At 39.6% G+C, this 19,255-nt stretch overlaps 31 non-coding genes across 31 annotated transcripts; all 31 read right to left on the bottom strand.

The window, feature by feature from the left end:
• Positions 1-481: 481 nt before the first annotated feature.
• trnaf-gaa (transfer RNA phenylalanine (anticodon GAA)) lies at positions 482-554 on the bottom strand. Its single transcript has one exon. It is a non-coding gene; the product is annotated as a tRNA-Phe (tRNA).
• Positions 555-943: 389 nt separating this feature from the next.
• trnaf-gaa (transfer RNA phenylalanine (anticodon GAA)) lies at positions 944-1,016 on the bottom strand. Its single transcript has one exon. It is a non-coding gene; the product is annotated as a tRNA-Phe (tRNA).
• A 408-nt stretch (positions 1,017-1,424) lies between these two features.
• trnaf-gaa (transfer RNA phenylalanine (anticodon GAA)) lies at positions 1,425-1,497 on the bottom strand. Its single transcript has one exon. It is a non-coding gene; the product is annotated as a tRNA-Phe (tRNA).
• A 415-nt stretch (positions 1,498-1,912) lies between these two features.
• Positions 1,913-1,985, bottom strand: trnaf-gaa (transfer RNA phenylalanine (anticodon GAA)). Its single transcript has one exon. It is a non-coding gene; the product is annotated as a tRNA-Phe (tRNA).
• Positions 1,986-2,960: 975 nt separating this feature from the next.
• trnaf-gaa (transfer RNA phenylalanine (anticodon GAA)) lies at positions 2,961-3,032 on the bottom strand. The gene has a single exon. It is a non-coding gene; the product is annotated as a tRNA-Phe (tRNA).
• A 382-nt stretch (positions 3,033-3,414) lies between these two features.
• On the bottom strand, positions 3,415-3,487 carry trnaf-gaa (transfer RNA phenylalanine (anticodon GAA)). The gene has a single exon. It is a non-coding gene; the product is annotated as a tRNA-Phe (tRNA).
• Positions 3,488-3,902: 415 nt separating this feature from the next.
• trnaf-gaa (transfer RNA phenylalanine (anticodon GAA)) lies at positions 3,903-3,975 on the bottom strand. Its single transcript has one exon. It is a non-coding gene; the product is annotated as a tRNA-Phe (tRNA).
• Positions 3,976-4,375: 400 nt separating this feature from the next.
• On the bottom strand, positions 4,376-4,448 carry trnaf-gaa (transfer RNA phenylalanine (anticodon GAA)). Its single transcript has one exon. It is a non-coding gene; the product is annotated as a tRNA-Phe (tRNA).
• A 491-nt stretch (positions 4,449-4,939) lies between these two features.
• trnaf-gaa (transfer RNA phenylalanine (anticodon GAA)) lies at positions 4,940-5,012 on the bottom strand. The gene has a single exon. It is a non-coding gene; the product is annotated as a tRNA-Phe (tRNA).
• Positions 5,013-5,397: 385 nt separating this feature from the next.
• On the bottom strand, positions 5,398-5,470 carry trnaf-gaa (transfer RNA phenylalanine (anticodon GAA)). Its single transcript has one exon. It is a non-coding gene; the product is annotated as a tRNA-Phe (tRNA).
• Positions 5,471-5,874: 404 nt separating this feature from the next.
• trnaf-gaa (transfer RNA phenylalanine (anticodon GAA)) lies at positions 5,875-5,947 on the bottom strand. The gene has a single exon. It is a non-coding gene; the product is annotated as a tRNA-Phe (tRNA).
• Positions 5,948-6,347: 400 nt separating this feature from the next.
• Positions 6,348-6,420, bottom strand: trnaf-gaa (transfer RNA phenylalanine (anticodon GAA)). Its single transcript has one exon. It is a non-coding gene; the product is annotated as a tRNA-Phe (tRNA).
• An 859-nt stretch (positions 6,421-7,279) lies between these two features.
• On the bottom strand, positions 7,280-7,352 carry trnaf-gaa (transfer RNA phenylalanine (anticodon GAA)). Its single transcript has one exon. It is a non-coding gene; the product is annotated as a tRNA-Phe (tRNA).
• Positions 7,353-7,843: 491 nt separating this feature from the next.
• trnaf-gaa (transfer RNA phenylalanine (anticodon GAA)) lies at positions 7,844-7,916 on the bottom strand. Its single transcript has one exon. It is a non-coding gene; the product is annotated as a tRNA-Phe (tRNA).
• Positions 7,917-8,650: 734 nt separating this feature from the next.
• Positions 8,651-8,723, bottom strand: trnaf-gaa (transfer RNA phenylalanine (anticodon GAA)). Its single transcript has one exon. It is a non-coding gene; the product is annotated as a tRNA-Phe (tRNA).
• Positions 8,724-9,695: 972 nt separating this feature from the next.
• Positions 9,696-9,768, bottom strand: trnaf-gaa (transfer RNA phenylalanine (anticodon GAA)). Its single transcript has one exon. It is a non-coding gene; the product is annotated as a tRNA-Phe (tRNA).
• Positions 9,769-10,183: 415 nt separating this feature from the next.
• trnaf-gaa (transfer RNA phenylalanine (anticodon GAA)) lies at positions 10,184-10,256 on the bottom strand. The gene has a single exon. It is a non-coding gene; the product is annotated as a tRNA-Phe (tRNA).
• A 491-nt stretch (positions 10,257-10,747) lies between these two features.
• Positions 10,748-10,820, bottom strand: trnaf-gaa (transfer RNA phenylalanine (anticodon GAA)). The gene has a single exon. It is a non-coding gene; the product is annotated as a tRNA-Phe (tRNA).
• Positions 10,821-11,235: 415 nt separating this feature from the next.
• On the bottom strand, positions 11,236-11,308 carry trnaf-gaa (transfer RNA phenylalanine (anticodon GAA)). Its single transcript has one exon. It is a non-coding gene; the product is annotated as a tRNA-Phe (tRNA).
• A 968-nt stretch (positions 11,309-12,276) lies between these two features.
• On the bottom strand, positions 12,277-12,349 carry trnaf-gaa (transfer RNA phenylalanine (anticodon GAA)). The gene has a single exon. It is a non-coding gene; the product is annotated as a tRNA-Phe (tRNA).
• Positions 12,350-12,764: 415 nt separating this feature from the next.
• On the bottom strand, positions 12,765-12,836 carry trnaf-gaa (transfer RNA phenylalanine (anticodon GAA)). Its single transcript has one exon. It is a non-coding gene; the product is annotated as a tRNA-Phe (tRNA).
• Positions 12,837-13,223: 387 nt separating this feature from the next.
• On the bottom strand, positions 13,224-13,295 carry trnaf-gaa (transfer RNA phenylalanine (anticodon GAA)). Its single transcript has one exon. It is a non-coding gene; the product is annotated as a tRNA-Phe (tRNA).
• A 387-nt stretch (positions 13,296-13,682) lies between these two features.
• On the bottom strand, positions 13,683-13,755 carry trnaf-gaa (transfer RNA phenylalanine (anticodon GAA)). Its single transcript has one exon. It is a non-coding gene; the product is annotated as a tRNA-Phe (tRNA).
• A 415-nt stretch (positions 13,756-14,170) lies between these two features.
• Positions 14,171-14,243, bottom strand: trnaf-gaa (transfer RNA phenylalanine (anticodon GAA)). Its single transcript has one exon. It is a non-coding gene; the product is annotated as a tRNA-Phe (tRNA).
• A 389-nt stretch (positions 14,244-14,632) lies between these two features.
• On the bottom strand, positions 14,633-14,705 carry trnaf-gaa (transfer RNA phenylalanine (anticodon GAA)). The gene has a single exon. It is a non-coding gene; the product is annotated as a tRNA-Phe (tRNA).
• A 415-nt stretch (positions 14,706-15,120) lies between these two features.
• On the bottom strand, positions 15,121-15,193 carry trnaf-gaa (transfer RNA phenylalanine (anticodon GAA)). Its single transcript has one exon. It is a non-coding gene; the product is annotated as a tRNA-Phe (tRNA).
• Positions 15,194-15,608: 415 nt separating this feature from the next.
• On the bottom strand, positions 15,609-15,681 carry trnaf-gaa (transfer RNA phenylalanine (anticodon GAA)). Its single transcript has one exon. It is a non-coding gene; the product is annotated as a tRNA-Phe (tRNA).
• Positions 15,682-16,725: 1,044 nt separating this feature from the next.
• Positions 16,726-16,798, bottom strand: trnaf-gaa (transfer RNA phenylalanine (anticodon GAA)). Its single transcript has one exon. It is a non-coding gene; the product is annotated as a tRNA-Phe (tRNA).
• Positions 16,799-17,213: 415 nt separating this feature from the next.
• On the bottom strand, positions 17,214-17,286 carry trnaf-gaa (transfer RNA phenylalanine (anticodon GAA)). Its single transcript has one exon. It is a non-coding gene; the product is annotated as a tRNA-Phe (tRNA).
• Positions 17,287-18,020: 734 nt separating this feature from the next.
• trnaf-gaa (transfer RNA phenylalanine (anticodon GAA)) lies at positions 18,021-18,093 on the bottom strand. The gene has a single exon. It is a non-coding gene; the product is annotated as a tRNA-Phe (tRNA).
• An 859-nt stretch (positions 18,094-18,952) lies between these two features.
• On the bottom strand, positions 18,953-19,025 carry trnaf-gaa (transfer RNA phenylalanine (anticodon GAA)). Its single transcript has one exon. It is a non-coding gene; the product is annotated as a tRNA-Phe (tRNA).
• Positions 19,026-19,255: the final 230 nt, after the last annotated feature.

The following is a 19,255-nucleotide window of genomic DNA, read 5'->3' on the forward strand; positions in this document are numbered from 1 at the left end:
ACTGGTATAGAAGCTAAGTATTGAGAAACAAATGCATATTTGAGTGACATATCTGGTGAAAATCTGTGAAGATTCTCAGTCATCCAAATCATGATTTCATGTAGTGAGAAACAAATATATTTTTGACTGATATTTCTGTTGGAAATTTGTAAAGATTCTTAGTCATCCAAATCATGGTTTCTTCAAAAGTTGTACAAGTGTACAGGGGACTTGCTTGTGACTCACGTCTAATCAAGAAGCCTTTTTTGTCCTAACTGCCTAAGAGTCTCTTGCTGTTTCGAGAGTTCTTATGTTTACCACGCAGCTTGTTGTACCTACAGGTTCCTCAAAGTCATGGTTTGAAAGGCTGTTGATACCTTTACGTCATACATACACATTTCTATCATCTCTATTATTAGGGTAACTGAAGTTAGGGTGTGGTTGGGAGAAGCACTGCCTAAACATGAAAATTTCATAGCTTTAAAACTCCAGCTTTTGCATCTGCCGAAACCCGGGATGGAACCAGGGACCTTTAGAGATTCAGTCTGACGCTCTCCCAACTGAGCTATTTCGGCATGTAAAACTACTGGCATGGAGGCCATCTTTTTGACTGATATTTCTGTTGGAAATTTGTAAAGATTCTTAGTCATCCAAATCATGGTTTCTTCAAAAGTTGTACAGGGGACTAGCTTGTGACTCACCTCTCATCAAGAAGCCTTTTTCGTCCTAACTACCTAAGAGTCTCTTGCTGTTTCGAGAGTTCTTATGTTTACCACGCAGCTTGTTGTACCTACAGGTTCCTCAATGTCATGGTTTGAAAGGCTGTTGATACCTTTACGTCTTACATCCACATTTCTATCATCTCTATTATTAGGGTAACTGAAGTTAGGGTGTGGTTGGGAGAAGCACTGCCTAAAGATGAAAATTTCTAATTTCACAGCTTTAAAACAACAGCTTTTGAATCTGGCGAAACCCGGGATCGAACCAGGGACCTTTAGAGCTTCAGTCTAACGCTCTCCCATCTGAGCTATTTCGGCATGTAAAACTACTGGTATTGAGGCCATGTAGTGAGAAACAAATATATTTTTGACTGATATTTCTGTTGGAAATTTGTAAAGATTCTTAGTCATCCAAATCATGGTTTCTTCAAAAGTTGTACAAGTGTACAGGGGACTTGCTTGTGACTCACGTCTAATCAAGAAGCCTTTTTTGTCCTAACTGCCTAGGAGTCTCTTGCTGTTTCGAGAGTTCTTATGTTTACCACGCAGCTTGTTGTACCTACAGGTTCCTCAAAGTCATGGTTTGAAAGGCTGTTGATACCTTTACGTCATACATACACATTTCTATCATCTCTATTATTAGGGTAACTGAAGTTAGGGTGTGGTTGGGAGAAGCACTGCCTAAACATGAAAATTTCATAGCTTTAAAAATACAGCTTTTGCATCTGCCGAAACCCGGGATGGAACCAGGGACCTTTAGAGCTTCACTCTAACGCTCTCCCAACTGAGCTATTTTGGCATGTAAAACTACTGGTATAGAAGCTAAGTAGTGAGAAACAAATGTATATTTGAGTGACATATCTTGTGAAAATCTGTGAAGATTCTCAGTCATTCAAATCATGATTTCATCAGAAGTTCTCCAAGTGTACAGTTGTGTTGCTTGTGACGCACCTATCATCCAAAAAGCTTTTTCAGTCCTTCCTGATTGCCAGCCTCTAACTTTTTTGAGAGTTCTTATGATTACCAAGCAGCTTGTTCTACCCATTGTTTCCTCCACGTTATGGTTTGAAAGGCTTTTGAAACCTTGATGTCATACTTCCACATTTCTATCATCTCTATCAATAGGGTAACTGAAGTTGGGATGTGGTTTGGGATAAGCACAGCTAAATATTGGGTTTTCTAACTTCCATCCTTGAGCACTAAGCCTTCATATCTGCCGAAACCCGGGATCGAACCAGGGACCTTTAGATCTTCAGTCTAACGCTCTCCCATCTGAGCTATTTCGGCATGTAAAAATACTGGTATAGAAGCTAAGTATTGAGAAACAAATGTATATTTGAGTGACATATCTGGTGAAGATCTGTGAAGATTCTCAGTCATCCAAATCATGATTTCATGTAGTGAGAAACAAATATATTTTTGACTGATATTTCTTTTGGAAATTTGTAAAGATTCTTAGTCATCCAAATCATGGTTTCTTCAAAAGTTGTACAAGTGTACAGGGGACTTGCTTGTGACTCACGTCTCATCAAGAAGCCTTTTTCGTCCTAACTGCCTAAGACTCTCTTGCTGTTTCGAGAGTTCTTATGTTTACCACGCAGCTTGTTGTACCTACAGGTTCCTCAAAGTCATGGTTTGAAAGGCTGTTGATAACTTTACGTCATACATCCACATTTCTATCATCTCTATTATTAGGGTAACTGAAGTTAGGGTGTGGTTGGGAGAAGCACTGCCTAAAGATGGAAATTTCTAATTTCATAGCTTTAAAACTACAGCTTTTGGTTCGGGATCGAACCAGGGACCTTTAGAGCTTCAGTCTAACGCTCTCCCACCTGAGCTATTTTGGCATGTAAATCTATTGGTATAGAAGCTAAGTAGTGAGAAACAAATGTATATTTGAGTGAAACATCTGGTGAAAATCTGTGAAGATTCTCAGTCATCCAAATCATGATTTCATCAGAAGTTCTTCAAGTGTACAGTTGTGTTGCTTGTGACTCACCTATCATCCAAAAGGCTTTTTCAGTCCTACCTGATTGCCAGCCTCTTACTGTTTTGAGAGTTATCATGTTTACCAAGCAGCTTGTTCTACCCATTGTTTCTTCCAAGTTATGGTTTGAAAGGCTGTTGATACCTTTATGTCATACTTCCTCATTTCTATCATTTCTTTCACTAAGGTAAGTGAAGTTGGGATGGGGATTGGGTTAAGCACAGCTCAATATTGGGATATCTAACTTCCAACATTGAGCGCTATGCCTTCATATCTGCCGAAACCCGGGATCGAACCAGGGACCTTTAGATCTTCAGTCTAACACCTCCCAACTGAGCTATTTCGGCATGTAAAACTACTGGCATGGAGGCCATCTTTTTGACTGATATTTCTGTTGGAAATTTGTAAAGATTCTTAGTCATGCAAATCATGGTTTCTTCAAAAGTTGTACAGGGGACTAGCTTGTGACTCACGTCTCATCAAGAAGCCTTTTTTGTCCTAACTGCCTAAGAGTCTCTTGCTGTTTCGAGAGTTCTTATGTTTACCACGCAGCTTGTTGTACCTACAGGTTCCTCAAAGTCATGGTTTGAAAGGCTGTTGATACCTTTACGTCATACATACACATTTCTATCATCTCTATTATTAGGGTAACTGAAGTTAGGGTGTGGTTGGGAGAAGCACTGCCTAAACATGAAAATTTCATAGCTTTAAAAATACAGCTTTTGCATCTGCCGAAACCCGGGATGGAACCAGGGACCTTTAGAGCTTCAGTCTAACGCTCTCCCAACTGAGCTATTTTGGCATGTAAAACTACTGGTATAGAAGCTAAGTAGTGAGAAACAAATGTATATTTGAGTGACATATCTTGTGAAAATCTGTGAAGATTCTCAGTCATTCAAATCATGATTTCATCAGAAGTTCTCCAAGTGTACAGTTGTGTTGCTTGTGACTCACCTATCATCCAAAAATCTTTTTCAGTCCTTCCTGATTGCCAGCCTCTAACTTTTTTGAGAGTTCTTATGATTACCAAGCAGCTTGTTCTACCCATTGTTTCCTCCAAGTTATGGTTTGAAAGGCTGTTGATACCTTTATGTCATACTTCCTCATTTCTATCATCTCTTTCACTAGGGTAACTGAAGTTGGGATGAGGATTGGGATAAGCACAGCTCAATATTGGGATATCTAACTTCCAACATTGAGCGTTATGCCTTCATATCTGCCGAAACCCGGGATCGAACCAGGGACCTTTAGATCTTCAGTCTAACGCTCTCCCAACTGAGCTATTTCGGCATGTAAAACTACTGGTATGGAGGCCATGTAGTGAGAAACAAATATATTTTTGACTGATATTTCTGTTGGAAATTTGTAAAGATTCTTAGTCATCCAAATCATGGTTTCTTCAAAAGTTGTACAGGGGACTTGCTTGTGACTCACGTCTCATCAAGAAGCCTTTTTCGTCCTAACCGCCTAAGAGTCTCTTGCTGTTTCGAGAGTTCTTATGTTTAACACGCAGCTTGTTGTACCTACAGGTTCTTCAATGTCATGGTTTGAAAGGCTGTTGATACCTTTACGTCATACATCCACATTTCTATCATCTCTATTATTAGGGTAACTGAAGTTAGGGTGTGGTTGGGAGAAGCACTGCCTAAACATGAAAATTTCATAGCTTTAAAAATACAGCTTTTGCATCTGCCGAAACCCAGAATCGAACCAGGGACCTTTAGAGCTTCAGTCTAACGCTCTCCCAACTGAGCTATTTCGGCATGTAAAAGTACTGGTATAGAAGCTAAGTATTGAGAAACAAATGCATATTTGAGTGACATATCTGGTGAAAATCTGTGAAGATTCTCAGTCATCCAAATCATGATTTCATGTAGTGAGAAACAAATATATTTTTGACTGATATTTCTGTTGGAAATTTGTAAAGATTCTTAGTCATCCAAATCATGGTTTCTTCAAAAGTTGTACAAGTGTACAGGGGACTTGCTTGTGACTCACGTCTAATCAAGAAGCCTTTTTTGTCCTAACTGCCTAAGAGTCTCTTGCTGTTTCGAGAGTTCTTATGTTTACCACGCAGCTTGTTGTACCTACAGGTTCCTCAAAGTCATGGTTTGAAAGGCTGTTGATACCTTTACGTCATACATACACATTTCTATCATCTCTATTATTAGGGTAACTGAAGTTAGGGTGTGGTTGGGAGAAGCACTGCCTAAACATGAAAATTTCATAGCTTTAAAACTCCAGCTTTTGCATCTGCCGAAACCCGGGATGGAACCAGGGACCTTTAGAGATTCAGTCTGACGCTCTCCCAACTGAGCTATTTCGGCATGTAAAACTACTGGCATGGAGGCCATCTTTTTGACTGATATTTCTGTTGGAAATTTGTAAAGATTCTTAGTCATCCAAATCATGGTTTCTTCAAAAGTTGTACAGGGGACTAGCTTGTGACTCACGTCTCATCAAGAAGCCTTTTTCGTCCTAACTACCTAAGAGTCTCTTGCTATAGAGTTCTTATGTTTACCACGCAGCTTGTTGTACCTACAGGTTCCTCAATGTCATGGTTTGAAAGGCTGTTGATACCTTTACGTCTTACATCCACATTTCTATCATCTCTATTATTAGGGTAACTGAAGTTAGGGTGTGGTTGGGAGAAGCACTGCCTAAAGATGAAAATTTCTAATTTCACAGCTTTAAAACAACAGCTTTTGAATCTGGCGAAACCCGGGATCGAACCAGGGACCTTTAGAGCTTCAGTCTAACGCTCTCCCATCTGAGCTATTTCGGCATGTAAAACTACTGGTATTGAGGCCATGTAGTGAGAAACAAATATATTTTTGACTGATATTTCTGTTGGAAATTTGTAAAGATTCTTAGTCATCCAAATCATGGTTTCTTCAAAAGTTGTACAAGTGTACAGGGGACTTGCTTGTGACTCACGTCTAATCAAGAAGCCTTTTTCGTCCTAACCGCCTAAGAGTCTCTTGCTGTTTCGAGAGTTCTTATGTATACCACGCAGCTTGTTGTACCTACAGATTCCTCAAAGTCATGGTTTGAAAGGCTGTTGATACCTTTACGTCATACATCCACATTTCTATCACTAGGGTAACTGAATTGGGATGTGGTTTGGGATAAGCAGAGCTCAATATTGGGATATCTAACTTCCAACCTTGCGTGCTATGCCTTCATATCTGCCGAAACCCTGGATCGAACCAGGGACCTTTAGATCTTCAGTCTAACGCTCTCCCAACTGAGCTATTTTGGCATGTAAAACTACTGGAATGGAGGCCATCTAGTGAGACACAAATATATTTTTGAGTGATATTTCTGTTGGAAATTTGTAAAGATTCTTAGTCATCCAAATCATGGTTTCTTCAAAAGTTGTACAGGGGCCTAGCTTGTGACTCACGTCTCATCAAGAAGCCTTTTTCGTCCTAACTGCCTAAGAGTCTCTTGCTGTTTCGAGAGTTCTTATGTTTACCACGCAGCTTGTTGTACCTACAGGTTCCTCAATGTCATGGTTTGAAAGGCTGTTGATACCTTTACGTCATACATACACATTTCTATCATCTCTATTATTAGGGTAACTGAAGTTAGGGTGTGGTTGGGAGAAGCACTGCCTAAAGATGAAAATTTCATAGCTTTAAAACTACAGCTTTTGCATCTGCCGAAACCCGGGATCGAACCAGGGACCTTTAGAGCTTCAGTCTAACGCTCTCCCAACTGAGCTATTTCGGCATGTAAAACTACTGGTATAGAAGCTAAGTAGTGAGAAACAAATGTATATTTGAGTGACATATCTTGTGAAAATCTGTGAAGATTCTCAGTCATTCAAATCATGATTTCATCCGAAGTTCTTCAAGTGTACAGTTGTGTTGCTTGTGAATCACTTATCATCCAAAAGGTTTTTTCAGTCCTACCTGATTGCCAGCCTCTTACTGTTTTGAGAGTTCTTATGTTTACCAAGCAGCTTGTTCTACCCATTGTTTCCTCCAAGTTATGGTTTGAAAGGCTGTTGATACCTTTATGTCATACTTCCTCATTTTTATCATCTCTTTCACTAGGGTAACTGAAGTTGGGATGGGGTTTGGGCTAAGCACAGCTCAACATTGGGATATCTATCTTCCAACCTTGAGCGCTATGCCTTCATATCTGCCGAAACCCGGGATCGAACCAGGGACCTTTAGATCTTCAGTCTAACGCAACTACTGGAATGGAGGCCATCTAGTGAGACACAAATACATTTTTGACTGATATTTCTGTTGAAAATTTGTAAAGATTCTCAGTTATCCAAATCATGGTTTCTTCAAAAGTTGTACAAGGGACTTGCTTGTGACTCACGTCTCATCAAGAAGCCTTATTCGTCCTAACTGCCTAAGAGTCTCTTGCTGTTTCGAGAGTTCTTATGTTTAACACGCAGCTTGTTGTACCTACAGGTTCTTCAATGTCATGGTTTGAAAGGCTGTTGATACCTTTACGTCATACATCCACATTTCTATCATCTCTATTATTAGGGTAACTGAAGTTAGGGTGTGGTTGGGAGAAGCACTGCCTAAACATGAAAATTTCATAGCTTTAAAAATACAGCTTTTGCATCTGCCGAAACCCAGAATCGAACAAGGGACCTTTAGAGCTTCAGTCTAACGCTCTCCCAACTGAGCTATTTCGGCATGTAAAAGTACTGGTATAGAAGCTAAGTATTGAGAAACAAATGCATATTTGAGTGACATATCTGGTGAAAATCTGTGAAGATTCTCAGTCATCCAAATCATGATTTCATGTAGTGAGAAACAAATATATTTTTGACTGATATTGCTGTTGGAAATTTGTAAAGATTCTTAGTCATCCAAATCATGCTTTCTTCAAAAGTTGTACAAGTGTACAGGGGACTTGCTTGTGACTCACGTCTAATCAAGAAGCCTTTTTTGTCCTAACTGCCTAAGAGTCTCTTGCTGTTTCGAGAGTTCTTATGTTTACCACGCAGCTTGTTGTACCTACAGGTTCCTCAAAGTCATGGTTTGAAAGGCTGTTGATACCTTTACGTCATACATACACATTTCTATCATCTCTATTATTAGGGTAACTGAAGTTAGGGTGTGGTTGGGAGAAACACTGCCTAAACATGAAAATTTCATAGCTTTAAAACTCCAGCGATTGCATCTGCCGAAACCCGGGATGGAACCAGGGACCTTTAGAGCTTCAGTCTAACGCTCTCCCAACTGAGCTATTTCGGCATGTAAAACTACTGGCATGGAGGCCATCTTTTTGACTGATATTTCTGTTGGAAATTTGTAAAGATTCTTAGTCATCCAAATCATGGTTTCTTCAAAAATTGTACAGGGGACTAGCTTGTGACTCACGTCTCATCAAGAAGCCTTTTTCGTCCTAACTGCCTAAGAGTCTCTTGCTGTTTCGAGAGTCCTTATGTTTACCACGCAGCTTGTTGTACCTACAGGTTCCTCAATGTCATGGTTTGAAAGGCTGTTGATACCTTTACGTCATACAGACCTTTAGAGCTTCATTCTAACGCTCTCCCAACTGAGCTATTTTGGCATGTAAAACTACTGGTATAGAAGCTAAGTAGTGAGAAACAAATGTATATTTGAGTGACATATCTTGTGAAAATCTGTGAAGATTCTCAGTCATTCAAATCATGATTTCATCAGAAGTTCTCCAAGTGTACAGTTGTGTTGCTTGTGACTCACCTATCATCCAAAAAGCTTTTTCAGTCCTTCCTGATTGCCAGCCTCTAACTTTTTTGAGAGTTCTTATGATTACCAAGCAGCTTGTTCTACCCATTGTTTCCTCCAAGTTATGGTTTGAAAGGCTTTTGAAACCTTGATGTCATACTTCCACATTTCTATCATCTCTATCAATAGGGTAACTGAAGTTGGGATGTGGTTTGGGATAAGCACAGCTAAATATTGGGTTCTCTAACTTCCAACCTTGAGCACTAAGCCTTCATATCTGCCGAAACCCGGGATCGAACCAGGGACCTTTAGATCTTCAGTCTAACGCTCTCCCAACTGAGCTATTTCGGCATGTAAAACTACTGGTATAGAAGCTAAGTATTGAGAAACAAATGTATATTTGAGTGACATATCTGGTGAAGATCTGTGAAGATTCTCAGTCATCCAAATCATGATTTCATCAGAAGTTCTTCAAGTGTACAGTTGTGTTGCTTGTGACTCACCTATCATCCAAAAGGCTTTTTCAGTCCTACCTGATTGCCAGCCTCTTACTGTTTTGAGAGTTATCATGTTTACCAAGCAGCTTGTATATACCCATTGTTTCTTCCAAGTTATGGTTTGAAAGGCTGTTGATACCTTTATGTCATACTTCCACATTTCAATCATCTCTATCAATAGGGTAACTGAAGTTGGGATGTGGTTTGGGATAAGCACAGCTAAATATTGGGTTCTCTAACTTCCATCCTTGAGCACTAAGCCTTCATATCTGCCGAAACCCGGGATCGAACCAGGGACCTTTAGTCTAACGCTCTCCCATCTGAGCTATTTCGGCATGTAAAACTACTGGTATGGAGGCCATGTAGTGAGAAACAAATGCATATTTGAGTGACATATCTGGTGAAAATCTGTGAAGATTCTCAGTCATCCAAATCATGATTTCATGTAGTGAGAAACAAATATATTTTTGACTGATATTTCTGTTGGAAATTTGTAAAGATTCTTAGTCATCCAAATCATGGTTTCTTCAAAAGTTGTACAAATGTACAGGGGACTTGCTTGTGACTCACGTCTAATCAAGAAGCCTTTTTTGTCCTAACTGCCTAAGAGTCTATTGCTGTTTCGAGAGTTCTTATGTTTACCACACAGCTTGTTGTACCTACAGGTTCCTCAAAGTCATGGTTTGAAAGGCTGTTGATACCTTTACGTCATACATACACATTTCTATCATCTCTATTATTAGGGTAACTGAAGTTAGGGTGTGGTTGGGAGAAGCACTGCCTAAACATGAAAATTTCATAGCTTTAAAACTCCAGCGATTGCATCTGCCGAAACCCGGGATGGAACCAGGGACCTTTAGAGCTTCAGTCTAACGCTCTCCCAACTGAGCTATTTTGGCATGTAAAACTACTGGTATAGAAGCTAAGTAGTGAGAAACAAATGTATATTTGAGTGACATATCTTGTGAAAATCTGTGAAGATTCTCAGTCATTCAAATCATGATTTCATCAGAAGTTCTTCAAGTGTACAGTTGTGTTGCTTGTGACTCACCTATCATCCAAAAAGCTTTTTCAGTCCTTCCTGATTGCCAGCCTCTAACTTTTTTGAGAGTTCTTATGATTACCAAGCAGCTTGTTCTACCCATTGTTTCCTCCAAGTTATGGTTTGAAAGGCTTTTGAAACCTTGATGTCATACTTCCACATTTCTATCATCTCTATCAATAGGGTAACTGAAGTTGGGATGTGGTTTGGGATAAGCACAGCTAAATATTGGGTTCTCTAACTTCCATCCTTGAGCACTAACCCTTCATATCTGCCGAAACCCGGGATCGAACCAGGGACCTTTAGATCTTCAGTCTAACGCTCTCCCATCTGAGCTATTTCGGCATGTAAAACTACTGGTATAGAAGCTAAGTATTGAGAAACAAATGTATATTTGAGTGACATATCTGGTGAAGATCTGTGAAGATTCTCAGTCATCCAAATCATGATTTCATGTAGTGAGAAACAAATATATTTTTGACTGATATTTCTGTTGGAAATTTGTAAAGATTCTTAGTCATCCAAATCATGGTTTCTTCAAAAGTTGTACAAATGTACAGGGGACTTGCTTGTGACTCACGTCTAATCAAGAAGCCTTTTTTGTCCTAACTGCCTAAGAGTCTATTGCTGTTTCGAGAGTTCTTATGTTTACCACACAGCTTGTTGTACCTACAGGTTCCTCAAAGTCATGGTTTGAAAGGCTGTTGATACCTTTACGTCATACATACACATTTCTATCATCTCTATTATTAGGGTAACTGAAGTTAGGGTGTGGTTGGGAGAAGCACTGCCTAAACATGAAAATTTCATAGCTTTTAAACTCCAGCGATTGCATCTGCCGAAACCCAGGATGGAACCAGGGACCTTTAGAGCTTCAGTCTAACGCTCTCCCAACTGAGCTATTTTGGCATGTAAAACTACTGGTATAGAAGCTAAGTAGTGAGAAACAAATGTATATTTGAGTGACATATCTTGTGAAAATCTGTGAAGATTCTCAGTCATTCAAATCATGATTTCATCAGAAGTTCTCCAAGTGTACAGTTGTGTTGCTTGTGACTCACCTATCATCCAAAAAGCTTTTTCAGTCCTTCCTGATTGCCAGCCTCTAACTTTTTTGAGAGTTCTTATGATTACCAAGCAGCTTGTTCTACCCATTGTTTCCTCCAAGTTATGGTTTGAAAGGCTTTTGAAACCTTGATGTCATACTTCCACATTTCTATCATCTCTATCAATAGGGTAACTGAAGTTGGGATGTGGTTTGGGATAAGCACAGCTAAATATTGGGTTCTCTAACTTCCATCCTTGAGCACTAACCCTTCATATCTGCCGAAACCCGGGATCGAACCAGGGACCTTTAGATCTTCAGTCTAACGCTCTCCCATCTGAGCTATTTCGGCATGTAAAACTACTGGTATAGAAGCTAAGTATTGAGAAACAAATGTATATTTGAGTGACATATCTGGTGAAGATCTGTGAAGATTCTCAGTCATCCAAATCATGATTTCATGTAGTGAGAAACAAATATATTTTTGACTGATATTTCTTTTGGAAATTTGTAAAGATTCTTAGTCATCCAAATCATGGTTTCTTCAAAAGTTGTACAAGTGTACAGGGGACTTGCTTGTGACTCACGTCTCATCAAGAAGCCTTTTTCGTCCTAACTGCCTAAGACTCTCTTGCTGTTTCGAGAGTTCTTATGTTTACCACGCAGCTTGTTGTACCTACAGGTTCCTCAAAGTCATGGTTTGAAAGGCTGTTGATAACTTTACGTCATACATCCACATTTCTATCATCTCTATTATTAGGGTAACTGAAGTTAGGGTGTGGTTGGGAGAAGCACTGCCTAAAGATGGAAATTTCTAATTTCATAGCTTTAAAACTACAGCTTTTGGTTCAGGATCGAACCAGGGACCTTTAGAGCTTCAGTCTAACGCTCTCCCACCTGAGCTATTTTGGCATGTAAATCTATTGGTATAGAAGCTAAGTAGTGAGAAACAAATATATTTTTGACTGATATTTCTGTTGGAAATTTGTAAAGATTCTTAGTCATCCAAATCATGGTTTCTTCAAAAGTTGTACAAGTGTACAGGGGACTTGCTTGTGACTCACGTCTAATCAAGAAGCCTTTTTTGTCCTAACTGCCTAGGAGTCTCTTGCTGTTTCGAGAGTTCTTATGTTTACCACGCAGCTTGTTGTACCTACAGGTTCCTCAAAGTCATGGTTTGAAAGGCTGTTGATACCTTTACGTCATACATACACATTTCTATCATCTCTATTATTAGGGTAACTGAAGTTAGGGTGTGGTTGGGAGAAGCACTGCCTAAACATGAAAATTTCATAGCTTTAAAAATACAGCTTTTGCATCTGCCGAAACCCGGGATGGAACCAGGGACCTTTAGAGCTTCACTCTAACGCTCTCCCAACTGAGCTATTTTGGCATGTAAAACTACTGGTATAGAAGCTAAGTAGTGAGAAACAAATGTATATTTGAGTGACATATCTTGTGAAAATCTGTGAAGATTCTCAGTCATTCAAATCATGATTTCATCAGAAGTTCTCCAAGTGTACAGTTGTGTTGCTTGTGACGCACCTATCATCCAAAAAGCTTTTTCAGTCCTTCCTGATTGCCAGCCTCTAACTTTTTTGAGAGTTATCATGTTTACCAAGCAGCTTGTTCTACCCATTGTTTCTTCCAAGTTATGGTTTGAAAGGCTGTTGATACCTTTATGTCATACTTCCTCATTTCTATCACTTCTTTCACTAAGGTAAGTGAAGTTGGGATGGGGATTGGGTTAAGCACAGCTCAATATTGGGATATCTAACTTCCAACATTGAGCGTTATGCCTTCATATCTGCCGAAACCCGGGATCGAACCAGGGACCTTTAGATCTTCAGTCTAATACCTCCCAACTGAGCTATTTCGGCATGTAAAACTACTGGCATGGAGGCCATCTTTTTGACTGATATTTCTGTTGGAAATTTGTAAAGATTCTTAGTCATGCAAATCATGGTTTCTTCAAAAGTTGTACAGGGGACTAGCTTGTGACTCACGTCTCATCAAGAAGCCTTTTTGTCCTAACTGCCTAAGAGTCTCTTGCTGTTTCGAGAGTTCTTATGTTTACCACGCAGCTTGTTGTACCTACAGGTTCCTCAATGTCATGGTTTGAAAGGCTGTTGATACCTTTACGTCATACATCCTCATTTCTATCATCTCTATTATTAGGGTAACTGAAGTTGGGATGGGGATTGGGATAAGCACAGCTCAATATTGGGATATCTAACTTCCAACATTGAGCGCTATGCCTTCATATCTGCCGAAACCCGGGATCGAACCAGGGACCTTTAGATCTTCAGTCTAACACCTCCCAACTGAGCTATTTCGGCATGTAAAACTACTGGCATGGAGGCCATCTTTTTGACTGATATTTCTGTTGGAAATTTGTAAAGATTCTTAGTCATGCAAATCATGGTTTCTTCAAAAGTTGTACAGGGGACTAGCTTGTGACTCACGTCTCATCAAGAAGCCTTTTTGTCCTAACTGCCTAAGAGTCTCTTGCTGTTTTGAGAGTTCTTATGTTTACCAAGCAGCTTGTTCTACCCATTGTTTCCTCCTAGTTATGGTTTGAAAGGCTTTTGAAACCTTGATGTCATACTTCCACATTTCTATCATCACTATCAATAGGGTAACTGAAGTTGGGATGTGGTTTGGGATAAGCACAGCTAAATATTGGGTTCTCTAACTTCCAACCTTGAGCACTAAGCCTTCATATCTGCCGAAACCCGGGATCGAACCAGGGACCTTTAGATCTTCAGTCTAACGCTCTCCCATCTGAGCTATTTCGGCATGTAAAACTACTGGTATAGAAGCTAAGTATTGAGAAACAAATGTATATTTGAGTGACATATATGGTGAAGATCTGTGAAGATTCTCAGTCATCCAAATCATGATTTCATCAGAAGTTCTTCAAGTGTACAGTTGTGTTGCTTGTGACTCACCTATCATCCAAAAGGCTTTTTCAGTCCTACCTGATTGCCAGCCTCTTACTGTTTTGAGAGTTATCATGTTTACCAAGCAGCTTGTTCTACCCATTGTTTCTTCCAAGTTATGGTTTGAAAGGCTGTTGATACCTTTATGTCATACTTCCTCATTTCTATCATTTCTTTCACTAGGGTAAGTGAAGTTAAGATGGGGATTGGGTTAAGCACAGCTCAATATTGGGATATCTAACTTCCAACATTGAGCGCTATGCCTTCATATCTGCCGAAACCCGGGATCGAACCAGGGACCTTTAGATCTTCAGTCTAACGCTCTCCCAACTGAGCTATTTCGGCATGTAAAACTACTGGCATGGAGGCCATCTTTTTGACTGATATTTCTGTTGGAAATTTGTAAAGATTTTTAGTCATCCAAATCATGGTTTCTTCAAAAGTTGTACAGGGGACTAGCTTGTGACTCACGTCTCATCAAGAAGCCTTTTTCGTCCTAACTGCCTAAGAGTCTCTTGCTGTTTCGAGAGTTCTTATGTTTACCACGCAGCTTGTTGTACCTACAGGTTCCTCAATGTCATGGTTTGAAAGGCTGTTGATACCTTTACGTCATACATCCACATTTCTATCATCTCTATTATTAGGGTAACTGAAGTTAGGGTGTGGTTGGGAGAAGCACTGCCTAAAGATGAAAATTTCTAATTTCATAGCTTTAAAACTACAGCTTTTGTATCTGCCGAAACCCGGGATCGAACCAGGGACCTTTAGAGCTTCAGTCTAACGCTCTCCCATCTGAGCTATTTCGGCATGTAAAACTACTGATATGGAGGCCATTTAGTGAGAAACAAATATATTTTTTATTGATATTTCTGTTGGAAATTTGTAAAGATTCTTAGTCACCCAAATCATGGTTTCTTCAAAAGTTGTACAAGTGTACAGGGGACTTGCTTGTGACTCACGTCTCATCAAGAAGCCTTTTTCGTCCTAACTGCCTAAGACTCTCTTGCTGTTTCGAGAGTTCTTATGTTTACCACGCAGCTTGTTGTACCTACAGGTTCCTCAAAGTCATGGTTTGAAAGGCTGTTGATAACTTTATGTCATACATCCACATTTCTATCATCTCTATTATTAGGGTAACTGAAGTTAGGGTGTGGTTGGGAGAAGCACTGCCTAAAGATGGAAATTTCTAATTTCATAGCTTTAAAACTACAGCTTTTGCATCTGCCGAAACCCGGGATGGAACCAGGGACCTTTAGAGCTTCAGTCTAACGCTCTCCCAACTGAGCTATTTTGGCATGTAAAACTACTGGTATAGAAGCTAAGTAGTGAGAAACAAATGTATATTTGAGTGACATATCTTGTGAAAATCTGTGAAGATTCTCAGTCATTCAAATCATGATTTCATCAGAAGTTCTACAAGTGTACAGTTGTGTTGCTTGTGACTCACCTATCATCCAAAAAGCTTTTTCAGTCCTTCCTGATTGCCAGCCTCTAACTTTTTTGAGAGTTCTTATGATTACCAAGCAGCTTGTTCTACCCATTGTTTCCTCCAAGTTATGGTTTGAAAGGATTTTGAAACCTTGATGTCATACTTCCACATTTCTATCATCTCTATCAATAGGGTAACTGAAGTTGGGATGTGGTTTGGGATAAGCACAGCTAAATATTGGGTTCTCTAACTTCCATCCTTGAGCACTAAGCCTTCATATCTGCCGAAACCCGGGATCGAACCAGGGACCTTTAGATCTTCAGTCTAACGCTCTCCCATCTGAGCTATTTCGGCATGTAAAACTACTGGTATAGAAGCTAAGAATTGAGAAACAAATTTATATTTGAGTGACATATCTGGTGAAGATCTGTGAAGATTCTCAGTCATCCAAATCATGATTTCATGTAGTGAGAAACAAATATATTTTTGACTGATATTTCTTTTGGAAATTTGTAAAGATTCTTAGTCATCCAAATCATGGTTTCTTCAAAAGTTGTACAAGTGTACAGGGGACTTGCTTGTGACTCACGTCTCATCAAGAAGCCTTTTTCGTCCTAACTGCCTAAGACTCTCTTGCTGTTTCGAGGGTTCTTATGTTTACCACGCATCTTGTTGTACCTACAGGTTCCTCAAAGTCATGGTTTGAAAGGCTGTTGATAACTTTACGTCATACATCCACATTTCTATCATCTCTATTATTAGGGTAACTGAAGTTAGGGTGTGGTTGGGAGAAGCACTGCCTAAAGATGGAAATTTCATAGCTTTAAAACTACAGCTTTTGGTTCGGGATCGAACCAGGGACCTTTAGAGCTTCAGTCTAACGCTCTCCCAACTGAGCTATTTCGGCATGTAAATGTACTGGTATAGAACCTAAGTATTGAGAAACAAATGCATATTTGAGTGACATATCTGGTGAAAATCTGTGAAGATTCTCAGTCATCCAAATCATGATTTCATGTAGTGAGAAACAAATATATTTTTGACTGATATTTCTGTTGGAAATTTGTAAAGATTCTTAGTCATCCAAATCATGGTTTCTTCAAAAGTTGCACAAGTGTACAGGGGACTTGCTTGTGACTCACGTCTAATCAAGAAGCCTTTTTTGTCCTAACTGCCTAAGAGTCTCTTGCTGTTTCGAGAGTTGTTATGTTTACCACGCAGCTTGTTGTACCTACAGGTTCCTCAAAGTCATGGTTTGAAAGGCTGTTGATACCTTTACGTCATACATCCACATTTCTATCATCTCTATTATTAGGGTAACTGAAGTTAGGGTGTGGTTGGGAGAAGCACTGCCTAAACATGAAAATTTCATACCTTTAAAAATATAGCTTTTGCATCTGCCGAAACCCAGGATCGAACCAGGGACCTTTAGAGCTTCAGTCTAAAGCTCTCCCAACTGAGCTATTTCGGCATGTAAAACTACTGGTATAGAAGCTAAGTATTGAGAAACATATGTATATTTGAGTGACATATATGGTGAAGATCTGTGAAGATTCTCAGTCATCCAAATCATGATTTCATCAGAAGTTCTTCAAGTGTACAGTTGTGTTGCTTGTGACTCACCTATCATCCAAAAGGCTTTTTCAGTCCTACCTGATTGCCAGCCTCTTACTGTTTTGAGAGTTATCATGTTTACCAAGCAGCTTGTTCTACCCATTGTTTCTTCCAAGTTATGGTTTGAAAGGCTGTTGATACCTTTATGTCATACTTCCTCATTTCTATCATTTCTTTCACTAGGGTAAGTGAAGTTAAGATGGGGATTGGGTTAAGCACAGCTCAATATTGGGATATCTAACTTCCAACATTGAGCGCTATGCCTTCATATCTGCCGAAACCCGGGATCGAACCAGGGACCTTTAGATCTTCAGTCTAACGCTCTCCCAACTGAGCTATTTCGGCATGTAAAACTACTGGCATGGAGGCCATCTTTTTGACTGATATTTCTGTTGGAAATTTGTAAAGATTCTTAGTCATCCAAATCATGGTTTCTTCAAAAATTGTACAGGGGACTAGCTTGTGACTCACGTCTCATCAAGAAGCCTTTTTCGTCCTAACTGCCTAAGAGTCTCTTGCTGTTTCGAGAGTCCTTATGTTTACCACGCAGCTTGTTGTACCTACAGGTTCCTCAATGTCATGGTTTGAAAGGCTGTTGATACCTTTACGTCATACAGACCTTTAGAGCTTCAGTCTAACGCTCTCCCAACTGAGCTATTTTGGCATGTAAAACTACTGGTATAGAAGCTAAGTAGTGAGAAACAAATGTATATTTGAGTGACATATATGGTGAAGATCTGTGAAGATTCTCAGTCATCCAAATCATGATTTCATCAGAAGTTCTTCAAGTGTACAGTTGTGTTGCTTGTGACTCACCTATCATCCAAAAGGCTTTTTCAGTCCTACCTGATTGCCAGCCTCTTACTGTTTTGAGAGTTATCATGTTTACCAAGCAGCTTGTTCTACCCATTGTTTCTTCCAAGTTATGGTTTGAAAGGCTGTTGATACCTTTATGTCATACTTCCTCATTTCTATCATTTCTTTCACTAGGGTAAGTGAAGTTAAGATGGGGATTGGGTTAAGCACAGCTCAATATTGGGATATCTAACTTCCAACATTGAGCGCTATGCCTTCATATCTGCCGAAACCCGGGATCGAACCAGGGACCTTTAGATCTTCAGTCTAACGCTCTCCCAACTGAGCTATTTCGGCATGTAAAACTACTGGCATGGAGGCCATCTTTTTGACTGATATTTCTGTTGGAAATTTGTAAAGATTCTTAGTCATCCAAATCATGGTTTCTTCAAAAGTTGTACAGGGGACTAGCTTGTGACTCACGTCTCATCAACAAGCCTTTTTCGTCCTAACTGCCTAAGAGTCTCTTGCTGTTTCGAGAGTTCTTATGTTTACCACGCAGCTTGTTGTACCTACAGGTTCCTCAATGTCATGGTTTGAAAGGCTGTTGATACCTTTACGTCATACATCCACATTTCTATCATCTCTATTATTAGGGTAACTGAAGTTAGGGTGTGGTTTGGAGAAGCACTGCCTAAAGATGGAAATTTCATAGCTTTAAAACTACAGCTTTTGGTTCGGGATCGAACCAGGGACCTTTAGAGCTTCAGTCTAACGCTCTCCCATCTGAGCTATTTCTGCATGTAAAACTACTGGTATGGAGGCCATGTAGTGAGAAACAAATATATTTTTGACTGATATTTCTGTTGGAAATTTGTAAAGATTCTTAGTCATCCAAATCATGGTTTCTTCAAAAGTTGTACAAGTGTACAGGGGACTTGCTTGTGACTCACGTCTAATCAAAAAGCCTTTTTTGTCCTAACTGCCTAAGAGTCTCTTGCTGTTTCGAGAGTTCTTATGTTTACCACGCAACTTGTTGTACCTACAGGTTCCTCAAAGTCATGGTTTGGAAGGCTGTTGATACCTTTACGTCATACATACACATTTCTATCATCTCTATTATTAGGGTAACTGAAGTTAGGGTGTGGTTGGGAGAAGCACTGCCTAAAGATGAAAATTTCTAATTTCATAGCTTTAAAACTACAGCTTTTGTATCTGCTGAAACCCGGGATCGAACCAGGGACCTTTAGAGCTTCAGTCTAACGCTCTCCCATCTGAGCTATTTCGGCATGTAAAACTACTGATATGGAGGCCATGTACTGAGAAACAAATATATTTTTGACTGATATTTCTGTTGGAAATTTGTAAAGATTCTTAGTCATCCAAATCATGGTTTCTTCAAAAGTTGTACAAGTGTACAGGGGACTTGCTTGTGACTCACGTCTAATCAAGAAGCCTTTTTTGTCCTAACTGCCTAAGAGTCTCTTGCTGTTTCGAGAGTTCTTATGTTTACCACGCA

This window comes from Platichthys flesus, chromosome 2, assembly GCF_949316205.1.
Source record: "Platichthys flesus chromosome 2, fPlaFle2.1, whole genome shotgun sequence".
NCBI lineage: Eukaryota > Metazoa > Chordata > Actinopteri > Pleuronectiformes > Pleuronectidae > Platichthys > Platichthys flesus.